This window comes from Macrobrachium rosenbergii, chromosome 14 (assembly GCF_040412425.1).
Source record: "Macrobrachium rosenbergii isolate ZJJX-2024 chromosome 14, ASM4041242v1, whole genome shotgun sequence".
In the NCBI taxonomy this organism is placed as follows: domain Eukaryota; kingdom Metazoa; phylum Arthropoda; class Malacostraca; order Decapoda; family Palaemonidae; genus Macrobrachium; species Macrobrachium rosenbergii.
In genome coordinates, this window is record NC_089754.1 from 15,495,303 (window position 1) to 15,507,803 (window position 12,501).

The following is a 12,501-nucleotide window of genomic DNA, read 5'->3' on the forward strand; positions in this document are numbered from 1 at the left end:
AGCGAAAATTGCAAAATGAAATAGAAACCGAGCTGACCTGGACCTGTCAATTACCAGTGGTATCTCTTTGACCCAACATGAGGGGGACGCTTGTTATTCTTCTTATCTTGCATCTCGCGTCACAGGCACACGTGCACACACACGAACATCGCCAATTTCCAGAGATAAGGACCCGTGTGAATTCAACCATACCAGCCGCTTCAGTTCCCCAACAAAAGGAGAACAGAGTTGGTTCCCTGTCCCTGAGATGAAAATGACGATGATGGTTTTAACATCGATGATTTATTTTGTTTGCTACTGGAAAAATCTTTATAATTCGTCTCATCTTCTATTTTGGACAGCTTTGAGACGAAATTAAAATCTCGAGTCTTAATCAGCTCTAAGAATTACATACAGTAATTAAACCAAATGCTAAGTATAGGGCATAACAAGGATGAGCGAATATTAAACTAGATAAAGTGAAATGATGGATAGGGGTGTTTATGAAAATATATTAACTGAAGTATGTTCCTATAAATATGTAATTATACCAATAATTAATGTACGCACTTGAATGGCATTGATATATCAGCTCACTAATGCCAAAAACACTAATACACATTTTTTCAGCATCATGCTGGGGTCATATGCCCAGCAGCATCTTTGTGTTAAGGGCACAAGGTCAATTGTTTTATTTTTCTGTATTACTACTGTCCGTAAATACGGCAAAGGAAGGGTTGCCTTGTAGTTTCCTTGAAAGTTGCAGTCTCATTAAAAAACATAACATGCAGTAATGCATCTATTAAAAATATCAAACAGCCATTAGGAAATGTATCAGACTTTAGACAATTACAGGAAAAAAATCCTAAGGATAAATGGCTCGGAAGTATTTATGATCACTCTGACTTACAAATTACCAGAATATATATACGCAGTTACATAAAATTCCAAGGTCATTATCACTAGTGCAATTCAAATACGTTTGATCAAGATTCCTAAAGACAAGACTATCAAATTGACATGGCCTAGACCTTATAATATAAAAACCTGTAACGGGATTAGCTATAACAGAGGTAGAGGGTTTATGACCATTTCATTGTTTAACTAATTTAAAAACACCACAGATATTAGGCATCTCGTAATTTCAAAATGTTTCACCTTTCTTAACAGTTAGTATCATTCACAGTTTTGTCTAAAACTGGTATTTGCTTCGGATATCTTAACACTAAGAAATTAAATTTTTGTTTACTACCATGTTTACTTACAGTTTTTTCTAACTACTACATGTGTAAATAATTTTCTTGACTACCGGTAAACGTCATACACCTCAATACTATCCGATGATGTATATCAGTATTCAGGGCGCTTCCGATAACTGATAATTCAAGTTTTTTTTTATATCATGCAACCGTATTCATAACATACTAACAGTTTCGTTGACAACACTAGTATATGTCAAAGGGTATTTAACAAAACCAATATATATCCGTTTTCATAAACACAATGGTTGTGGTTTTCCTCTCAGTTCCCCACAGTGACAAATCTGGCCCTATTTCGTAGTTTTCTGGACAGGGATAAATGAGTAATTGTCAACCAAGTTCGATAACATAAAATGTATGATATAATTTCACAGCTGCGTTAAGACAATGAATGACCTATTGCTTCACACTGATTAATAATAACATCTATGACATTTCAGTTTCAACAGACCATTTTGCTTAGAGTGACTTCTACGATACTAAAGTGAATGCATTTCAGATATATTTTGCTTGTCGAAATAGATATCAAAACGTAATTCATAGATCATAAATATTAAAGATAAATCGAAAATTTGCCAGTAAATGTCTCCGGTGATGATGTAGGGGGAAACGCCTTCAAGAAATGATATACTGCCAAATAAACATTACTTAGCAACGTTAATGTTAACTACCAACTGAATTCACATATTGAAACTTATGCGTAAAGTAAGAGAAAGATTTCACTATTCCACAAGACTCTATACCGTGAACTACCTACACTTTTATATATTAATTGAATAACTTTGTTCTGAAGTGTCAACGATAATAAATCTATAAAAATTGCCAAAATTAAAAGAAAAACGAAACAACGGTAGAGTTACGTACATATAAAGATAGAAAAAAGTACATATAAAGATACAAAATACTTGGTAAAAAATGACAAGGTACAAAAAAGCGAATAAAATAACAGACGCAAGAAAATATGTTAGGAGAAATTAAAAAAAAAAAGTAATTTTGATTCACCATAAGAGAGAGAGAGAGAGAGAGAGAGAGAGAGAGAGAGAGAGAGAGAGAGAGAGAGAGAGAGAGAGAGAATCTGTAAACTCTGTGTACCTGTAAAAGTTGAATATACTCGTGCAGTACTCAACACAGAAAAGAGAATAAGAATCATCTAAGCTTTTCCACTATGCTACAATTATAATTTCTATGTGAAATTTACATTAAACTATAATTTTGCGTGACAAGCCTAACGAAAATTTAAAAAATTGACCTCAAATCACCACACCCATGAGAGAGAGAGAGAGAGAGAGAGAGAGAGAGAGAGAGAGAGAGAGAGAGAGAGAGAGAGAGAGAGAGAGTCCTGCAACATATGCATATTTCCCAAGAGCGACGGGAAACCGGGGAAAAAGAGGACACTAATCTCAGAGGGATCCAAGACTGAAATGAAGAATATAAAGTAGAGCCTTCTGATGGATAATATCACCACCCTCAGCTTATGGAGTCGTTTTATCATGACCCTCATGCATTTCATAGCGTTCCGTTTTTCAGGGGGACAGAGAAATAACGACTGAGAACAGTGTACGTGGAGAGAATTCTGGATAAAATACTGGAAATTTCTTGAGTAATGATAAAGGAAAGACCACACATACATACACACACACGCCAATATGTATACAGTATATATTATATATATATATATATATATATATATATATATATAAAAATATTTATAAAATATATATTTTTTGATAATGGAAAGATCAGTATATATATATTTATGTATGTGTATGTATGTATATATATATATCATGTATATGTGTGTGTCTTCGTGTACTGTTTATATATATGTGTGTGTGCTGTATATATGTATGTATGTATATATATATATATATATATATATATATATATATATATATATATATATATATATATATATATATATATATATATACATAACGCACACACACATATCACCACAAAACTCAAGTTGTTCCTTTCATTGCATGGCATGAGAGTCTTTAGCAAATCGCCTGCTATAGGTAAACCTTTGAAAGGGACAAAGGAAAATCAGAAAATCCCCGAAGACAAAACCATGAATGCATGTCAAAACACTTGAAGAGGACTCCCCTTCCTATTTCGTCCTTCAGTGGACGGCTGGATCTAAGGAGGCAAACAAAAACACCTAGTCGGAGCACAAATGATCTTACATCCTAAGCAAACTCCACATTGCATTTCTACTAATTCGATTATAACCTGCCTGCCCCCTTTACCAAATGAGGATTTCCTTTCATCTTCACACTTCTATCACTCCGGTTTCATAATAAGCATATCTGCATATCTCCACACAGAATTATCTTAACCTATGGTGTCTTAACCCTATCAGTTCTTCTGTTATTTGTTATATTTTCTCATTCAAAATCCTCCACCATCTTAACACTTGTAGAGATAAACAATTGGAGCTTCCCATCATCCAGACATCTTTATACCCTAGTCAGCCACCCAGGCATGTTCCATCCCCCACCGATAATAGTCCCTTAGACTGTTGTGCCTCCAAATTTTTATGTCCTTGATAAATTCCATGTAACTTCCACAAGCGTTCTTAAATTGACACTAACCCCTTCCACATTCCGAGCATTCAAACTTCATTCTCATCTATCTTCCACATTCTGCAATTCTTTAAAATACTTACCCAGTCCACAAAAGACGGCACACTCTTCGGACATTACTCTTTGTACTTTTTAAGATCTACTAATCATTAACCTTTTTTTTCTCATTTTACTTTTCTAGAAAAAATCCGCTTTCTCCCTAAAGAATCTTATCTGATTTACCCATAACCTTATCCTCTTGTATGCTATTGCCTTGTAACCGTATATCAAATAATCCTTTTTTCACTAACAGTTTTCATTTCCTTTTTACGATCCCATAAAGAAAATTGATTCTGCAGAGAGAGAGAGAGAGAGAGAGAGAGAGAGAGAGAGAGAGAGAGAGAGAGAGAGAGAGAGAGAGAGGAACATTCTAGGCAAAAGTACAACGCACAGAAATTCTTCCTATACCAATGGGCAATTACATTTTCTTTCTGACAGTATGAGTGACGAGGCGGAATTAGAGTTAAGATTAAACCACTGCATCAAGGATAATATTTTTTGGTCAATTAATAAAGGAGTAAGTCAAGTCGACGCTAAACAAATACCATGTATTTCTGTATTTTAGTTACTCGTTAGGCGGGTCGGTATAGTTCTCGGCTAGCACTCTGCTGGGCCCGTGTTCGAGTCTTCAGCCGGCCAATGAAGAACTAGAGGAAATTATTTCTGGTAATAGAAATTCATTTCTCGCTATAATGTGGTTCGGATTCCACAATACGCTGTAGGTCCCGTTACTAGGTAACCAACTGGTTCTTAGCCGTGTAAAATAAGTCTAATCCTTCGGGCCAGCCCTAGGAGAGCTGTTAATCAGCTCAGTGGTCTGGTTAAACTAAGGTATACTTAATTTTTTTTCCTTATTACAGACTTTATCCCAGTTATTTATTACATGCCAGTACAGCTTTTCTACAGTGCAGTTTTTGGTATTTTTATGGAAATTGTGGATATTCTCGTAGTATAAGAATGAGAGAGAATGGCTGTTCTTGTTTCTTCAGGGATCTGTAATTTTTCGTAGGTTTTAAATTTCTCTATGCTTATAAAATATCAAATTATATATATATATATATATATGTGTGTGTATATGCACATATATATACATATATATATGATTAGATAAATACTGAATATTTTAAATCATGAATATTTTAAGGAACACAGAATATGTTACATTATCATCTGGAATCATCTTATGATAAATATACATAAAACTATGTAAACAAATAACACACTAGCATCGGTAAAAACCGGTCTTATCTATAGGAAAAACGTAATTCATAGGGTGATGACAGTATTAAATAAAAAATGAAACAAATTCCTCAACTGACCATAAGCGTTTTAAAGAGATCCGGGTCCTCAAACACAAAACGAAAACTTGAAAGAAAATATTCGGTTTTTCCGTTCCTTATCTGGCTCCGCTGGAGCTTCGTCCTTTTGCCGTGTGCGTGTTTCTTTTCTCCTCTCAGGGAGGGAAGGACGGTCTTTGAACCGAATTCGTTACCGAAAACAACCCTCTTCGCATTTAGCGAGTGTTTGAACTTTGCAGTCTCTCTCTCTCTCTCTCTCTCTCTCTTTGTATAAATGAAAGTAAAAAGTACATGGCCACTGTATGGCCAAATATTTGTAGTAGGAATTGCGACTCGACCAGAAATGTGAATCCTGCATTATCAACTAGAAAATTAACTAGAAATTATACACGAATATCCTCCATTACATGTTACGTAAAGGGCTGACTAATTTCACCACAACTTCTTTTTACTAAGGTGTGTGTGTGTGTGTGTGCGTGTGTGTACGTATATATGTATGTATATATATGTCTTTGTGCATCTGTATGTCTATACTTACGTAAATCAACTGCTATATATATATATATATATATATGTCTTTGTGCATCTGTATGTATATATATATATATAAATCAACTGCAAAAATTTATAGCACTGGTTTTGGCGCACTATTACTACAATTTTTGGGGTGGTTCATGAAGCACTGGTTTTGACGCACTATTACCAGTTTCCAGTGAGTAAATCAAGCGAAAGTTTTATTTTTCATTTCAGAACGAGAAGGAATATTTAAATGGTAACTGTTTTTCTTTGATGATGCAACGTGGACTAATTTAGTCTAGTTAAAATAACACAAAAAAACCTACAAAATATAAGTGGAAAATTTACAAACTGGTAAACTAAAAAAAAGAGTTACAGCAAAACACATCCAATAGGACGAGACGGTGAAGAAAATCAAAAATCCAAAAAGAAGAAGGAGGAGGAGAAAAGGAGGAACATGCAGACAGTGTGATAATGTCGTTTGATGCAGTGACGATGTTCGATATCATATCTATGGTCAAGTGATCCTTCCCGACACAGCCAGTTCGAGAAGACGCTTTCGGATGAGCGGCCGTCTACGTGCTTGAGGTAAGTGCCCCTTTTCTTTCCTTTGTTAGGTCAAGTCTTGAAAGGCGTGAAGGCTCCCGAGGCTCTGTCTTTCTGCTCTTTCTCCACATAAACAAAAAAATAAAATAAATGAAAATATGTAAATAAAAATGAATAAATAAAAAATTATAAAAAAATAAAAATAAATAAAAATAATAAAACTCCATTAACACCCTCAGCCTCCAGCCTCACTGAAAACCCTGAACACCAATCATTTCGAGAGAATCATAAGGAAAAGTTGTACACAGGGAAATTCTTGAGTAAACCAAAACCTTACCTTTCAACTTATTATTTTCAAGTAAATCTTTTACCTGTAAAGTAAATGTTACTCTAAACTTCTATATGAAACACAAACACATTTCTCTCTCTCTCTCTCTCTCTCTCTCTCTCTTTTGTGTGTATATATGTATGTTTGCATGTATGTGTATGGCTTGGAAATAAAGTCGAAACCGGTCAGGACCTACACCACATCTCTATATTTTTCACCTGTGGTAATGTGTGATAAATGTATATGTATATGTATGTATATATACTTATATATTTATTTATTTATTTATCAAACACATTTGTATAAAATATTAGTGACGAGGGCCAAATTCGAAATACCTTTCTGTAAGCTGTTCACTGCACGCCTGAAACATAAACGTCCAAACAGCAGTTATCTCACAAAGTAATAATACCAAGCGAAGCAACATGATATTGCTCGGTGGACGAAAACCTTAAAAAAAAAAAGCTCCATCAGAGAAGATGCGGTCGTGATGACGGAAGGTGAATTCCAATCAATCGATCTATCACACAAGAGCCTTCGCAGCCCTCTCCATGATTGATTTGATGAGCCATCAAAGATAATCGTATTCTCTTTCATCTCCTTTGTGCAGGTGTGCGTACGTGCACTCAGAACTGACAAAGAACGCAAATTCATGTTTGGTATATTCTGTGATATTCATCTAACACTTTTTTGGGATGCTTATTTCATTGTCTTCCCCCCTCTCTCTCTCACTCTATCAAGTTATCCTAGTTTTGTGACAGTTTCATCGCTCTCTCTCAACTTTAGATTTCAGCAGTTTTATCTCTCTCTCTCTCTCTCTCTCTCTCTCTCTCTCTCTCTCTCTCTCTCTCTCTCTCTCTCTCCTAGTGTTTGACGCTGTTAAACGCAGCTACATGTTCTCGTTTGATTGTATAGACAATGGGCGTTTTAATTTCAATTAAATCACTGCTTTTGAACATGCGTTTTTACAGGCCAAATATTACAAATATTGTCTGAAACTCATATTACGATTTTTGATATGTCAAAATAATACACTTTGAACTTATTTCTGGCAATCGTTAATAATGAAAGTCATACCTTTTGACTAATATCAAAACTTAAGAGAGGGAATCACATTTACTGTGCTTGCCAAGATATATAAAAGGGTGAATAAGTCTTGACAGAGAGATGCCAAGAGCAAGGTATACAAGACTTCATCTCCATATTATACAAACACACTTAATAAATACACACACACACATATATATATATATGAGTATATATACATGTATATATACATGTATATATACTGTATATATATATATATATATATATATATATATATATATATATATATATATATATATATATATATATATATATATATATATATATATATATACAGTATATATACACCCACACGTGCACACACGCATATATATGTGTGTGTATGTATATATATATACATATATATATATATATATATATATATATATATATATATATATATATATATACATATATATATATATATATATATATATATATATATATATATATATATATATATATATATATATATATATATATATATATATATATATATATAATATAATATAATCCAAAATGAAGTAGTTTCCCTAATAGAGAAAGGGTGGTGAGGCACCGAGAAGAATGCAAGACAACGGTTACTGCCACATTCATTCTGCACCTAGGATGCGCATTAACATTAACAACATCAAGTACCAACACGGAAGGCTTGTTAGCATCGTGTCGTTCACCCTCATGCACACGGAACCTTTCACCTTCCTCTTGCAACGGGTCCCTCGTTTCTTGGGTCTAATGGTCGGTCATGTCAGTTTCTACTACCAGGGAGGCAGTAAGAATTACCATCTGGAATATACAGCCTTGTCTCTACTGCATTAGGAAGCGCCAGTGTGTAGGAATGTTGATTCCATGCGGGCAACAGCAACCACAATTTTTCCTTCCTATAGGACCCCAGGACATACAGACAGCATTACTGCCACTCTGCATGATTTACAAATCGCCAAATGGCCTGAGGCGTGAGATCTACAGTACCGTATACAGTGCTGGATTGCAAAGAATTAGATAAAAACAACTTTACGTAGGAGGCTAACAACCTCATCACAAAACACTTGCTGACAACTGGAATGCTACCACTTTTTGGTGGATGATGTATGTATGTATGTATGTATGTATGTATGTATGTATGTATGTATGTATGTATGTATGTATGTATGTATACATACATACACACACACACATTGACACATTGACACATTTAAATAAATGTATATATATAATAAATGTATATATATATATATATATATATATATATATATATATATATATATATATATATATATATATATATATATATATATATATATATATATATATATATATATATATATATATATATATATATATATTAGTCAACAGGGGCTCATGCATAGAGACATAAGGACATTTCTCTATTCTTCGACCACCAACGTTTATTAAGAATTCCTTACGCGGAGGGATATAGTCGAATTTGATTTTCAACTCAGCTGGAGTCGGCATGATAAGAGAGACTGCAAGAAATTCATTCCTCGTCGAATGAATAAATTTCTCTTTTGCTTTCATTTCTTTCTTAATGCATAAGCCTGAAAAGGATCCACGTCTCGCAGACTAGCTCCCATCCCCCCTTTTCCTCTTCCTTACTCATCTCCTAGATCACATTTATTAGAAACCGCATACTGCCACTGAATTTCGATTTCCTATTTCTAGAATTTGACTTAATTTTGTTCATGTCCTTTAGTCAACAAAGAAACCAAGATGGGCATACAAGGTATCGATCTCCTACACCGGTTTACAACAGATAACAAGTAAACAGACAATATAAGAATATGACAAAAAAAAAAAAATCCTGGGCAAAGAAGTAATCAGAAAAGTGAGTTTAATAAATACTATTACATGTTTTATTGTGGTACATTATAGCACATTTCCTCTTCTAAATACTACTGTATAAATAAACAAAGTGAAACAGCAGGGTGAAATAAGCTATGCATAATATAAAATGACATATTTTGAGAAATAAAGTAACTGGACAATCCCAATGAAACATTTTTTTTAGGTTCCTTAGATCTCATATTTCAGGAACAAACAGTTAAAAATCTAAGAGAAGCCCTACGTCATCAGTGTCCAAAAAATTATTCTCGATTCTCTTTCCAAATGCAAATCTGTCTTTCCCAAGTTCGCCACAATTAAACTCCTCTTTCGTGGAATCTAACTGGAAGTCATTTAGTTCATCTTTTATTTCTTCTTAATTGCCAAACGTCCCACTAACGTGTTGACGTGGAAAAACAGAACGAATCTCGTAAAGTCATTAACCTATTTCCATTTCCTTTCCCGTCAACAAGACTGGAGACCTGAGAAGTCTTCGTTCTGTGATACTGAAAACAAGGACAGAAAAAGAATTCACTTTTCGAGTCTAAAATTAATTGAAGATTCAATCAGGGTACAACTTTTAAGATACTTTGGAATGATGAATAAGAAAAGAAGCTAGAGTCGAAAAAAATACTAAAAATAAGGGTTTTTATTACTTCTCATATAATAATGCTTAGAAAAGTAACACTACGTGAATCTGTTTCATCGTTTCAGCACTTAAAAATTCCCTTATTTGGATATAGTTTCTATACCATTCTCTCATCAGCTAGTTATGAGTAACAGTCAACCTACCACAAAACAAAGCAGTGCTACTTCCATGTCATTTACGTGTCAGTTCTGAACTAATATATTTTTTAAGTATATATCGATATATTTCGTTATAAATATTCATATACATACATATATATACGATTTATATATACATATTTATATCTGCATTTTGATTCTGAGTTCAGTGTTTTTCATTGTTTTTTTTTCTTGTTTATCTGTAACTGTCTTCCCATCCCTAAAAGTGTAACTTTTAGTGACACTTTTTTGATTCATGCACTAAAATTAGCCAGCGTGCAGCAAACTCTCTAACTCTGATTTGCTGGGAGAATTTATAGCCACAAATTTTTACAAGAAATATGTCTCATCTTCAGCACTTGAAAATTCATTTGGATCAGGGCCTCATCAGCTAGTTATGAGTAACAAGCCCAGTGATAAAAGGTGTCATCCTGAACTAATATATTTTTTTCTCGAGTTTTGTTATAAACTAGCCAAAAGGAGAGACGATCCATATGACCTTTTATCTTCATTTTGATTTTGAGATCAGTGTTTTTCATTGTTTTTGGTCTGGTAAAACTAAGCTATACTTACTTTGTACACATAATACTTTAATTTTTATCATTCCAATGATGCAGCCTATAAAAACATGTCGAGGACAAGGAATATAAAAATATGTCTTCATTCATTTAATTTGAAAAAATTGGTCGACAAACCCTTATAAAAGCGCTATCCTTTAGACTTTTTTGCCTCACTAACTTCCATTGCTGGTATGCATTTAGGAAGCAATCGGTAACTTGTGATTCCTTTTCAGATCTTCCGAGTTACATTACAAATAGCTATAAAAATATACACGAATCTAAAAATGTTCAATCTAATTTTAGTGCTGTATTTTATTTGGTTATTCATAGCTGGGGGCTGGAAACTACGTAGGTAAGTAATTAATCACAATTTTTAAGTGAATGGTGTTCCAAAACTGATAGTTGTCTGCAAGATAAAGCATCAGTTGATGGAGTTTTCTGCTCAGTCGTAATTAACAGACTGTTAGCCTACGAGAATGAGGAATGGACAAACAAGAAGAGTTATTCAATGAAGAAGAAGGTTGAACTCAGGAAAACTAAGATTATAGATTAAAATTCACTTCATTCCTTGCTCTACACTACGAATCTCTACAGTTAGGCAATACTGTACTGGAATGATTTTACATAGTTGACAAAACTCGCAGTAACCATCGAAATTCACCTTCCAGCTTTCTACTTCACAGCACTTAAAGTCCAAATCAGATCAAACCAGCTAACGAAAATTTGTTAGTATTTTTGAATCTACAGTGATGATGGTATTAAAGGCTTAGCTTCTGCCCCATCACTGTTGGCATACTATGTTATCTACTCTGGATGTCCGTACCAATACTGGTTATAGTTTTTATCACATTGCTGTAAATTGTAGTTTCTTCTTTTTAACAACGAATTTTAGATCTTCAGTAGCTCTAATTCAATGAAAATCTTTCATTGCATCTACAATTTTTACACCTCAGTTTGCACATAGTAATTAACATTCACATTCTGCGCAGGTATCCTGTAGTCAAGCCACATAATGGCATGTTTTTTATGCACTGACTCTGAAACTGTTGAACCGTCTTCTTCACAGTGTTATGGTTGTCATCTTGAACCCTTTTCATTTTCTACAATATCGTAATATTTAAAACAAAATTTTCAGATCAATATTCAATAATGCATAAGCAAATGCACGCAAAGTAGAATGGCACAAAGAACGTTACTTTCGGCATTACAGTTTCTTCAAAAATGTAATCTCCTATTCAGACAAGGGCCAATGCTTTGAGGTGACATAACTGATACCAAAGCAAAATCATTCTTACTTTTTTCAAAATCATTATTCTAAAAAGAAATGTGAACCACAATATTTTAATTTTCGCCTTTTTTGTGACTTCGTCAACATCATTATAACACGGGTCGAGTAATTTGGGGACTATGGAGTATTTCCAGTAAAATTTCCTTCAAATTTAAGAAAGTTGCATTAAAAAATAAAACTACATACTTTACCATAGTTCCTATACTGTATATTGTATTGACAAATTTGGCTACTTTTTTTTTAAACAAAAGAGATCTGTAATGTTATAGGAAAACACAATTTACACACTTACATCGGAGAAATATTCCCAAACAATCAACAACGTCTCCTTAACATATAAAAAATATACATTGCGCAAAGAGATCCAAAATACTGGAAACAACGTTTAA

At 33.7% G+C, this 12,501-nt stretch overlaps 1 protein-coding gene across 4 annotated transcripts in view; it reads left to right on the forward strand.

Annotated features, from left to right (window-relative positions):
• Positions 1–12,501, forward strand: part of LOC136845733 (uncharacterized) — a 289,129-nt gene that overhangs the window by 78,534 nt on the left and 198,094 nt on the right. For all 4 annotated transcript variants that reach the window (XM_067115954.1, XM_067115953.1, XM_067115951.1 and 1 more), the window contains exon 2: positions 5,911–6,264. The gene's annotated coding sequence lies outside the window, so the exon portion shown is untranslated. The remainder of the gene's footprint in view (positions 1–5,910; positions 6,265–12,501) is intronic.